Below are 1,145 nucleotides of genomic sequence, written 5' to 3'. Positions count from 1 at the left end.
TTTCCTGCAGGCAGGAGCCGTTTGTGTGCGATAGGTGCTCCTGGCCTCTCCTGTGGGCACTGGTGGATTGCTTCCAAGCTCATGCTCTGCCCTGAAGTTTCCTCTCCTAAACCTCACTGAACCTCCCCAGAGGTTCCGGTGCTGATGGCCCAAAGAAGAGGTAGATGCCAGAAGTGCCCCTGGCACACGCAGGAGGTGGAGGTGACCCTGGGGAATTGCGGGATGCCTTTGGCTGTGTGAGCTGATTGCTGGAGGGAGGGTTGTTCCAGGCGATGGAGGTGGCAGCAGTGATGCGTTGGGGGGACTGTCCTGGTTCTCAAAGGCTGCAGCCAGCTGCCTCCAAAGCTATTTTGGGTGGGAAATGAGGCTAAAGCAGCAAGGGGATAGTTTTGGATGGGAGGTGGGAAGTGCTGGCTTGTTGTATACAGGAAGATGTTCTTGGGGATGAGCAGGAGAGGAGCAGGGATGAGTTTATTGGAGGTACAGAGCAAGAAGACGAGCTTGGGTTTTGCAGAAGGGTATGGTGGGGTGGTGGTTGTCCTGCCATTAAAGTCACCCAAGACAAGACACCCACCCTTTGGGGGGTTTTGTGCAGCTTGGGCTGATATTTCAAGTCTTCGGCTCTTCGCAGGAGCTCATAATTCTCTTCTGTTGGGTTTTTGTTTGAAGAGCAGCTCTGTCTAAAGGCACAGGAGTGTGGGGTTTGCACGTGGGTTTTGGGATGTATTTGGGAGGTGCTCTCCTGGTGCTGTTTGGATCCTGGTGTGTTTCCCTGCACTGTGGAATAGGGTGGAAAAGCAGCCTGAACCTCTCGCACCCAGAGGATCTCCTCTGCAGGCAGTAACAGGTGAATTGAAGGGGGAAGCCTTGAGGTGAGAGGCTGCTGGTGGTGTTCCTGTTGCTCTTGTTTTGGAGCTGCTGCTACTTTTTCCCTGAGCTTTGCACATGGTTCATCTGAAGCCATTTCCAAGGAGCTTCTGGAATGTTTGGATGATCAAGCTTGGGAGGTTGAGGTGCAACTGTCATAGAATCCCAGACTGGTTTGTGTTGGAAGGGACCTTAAAGCTCCTCCAGCTCCAACCCCTGCCATGGGCAGGGACACCTTCCACTAGAGCAGGTTGCTCTCAGCCCCTGTGTCCAACCTG

The sequence above is a fragment of the Nestor notabilis genome, unplaced genomic scaffold (genome assembly GCF_000696875.1).
Source record: "Nestor notabilis isolate BGI_N333 unplaced genomic scaffold, ASM69687v1 scaffold20244, whole genome shotgun sequence".
In the NCBI taxonomy this organism is placed as follows: Eukaryota; Metazoa; Chordata; class Aves; order Psittaciformes; family Psittacidae; genus Nestor; species Nestor notabilis.
Note: the sequence above shows the minus strand (reverse complement) of the source record.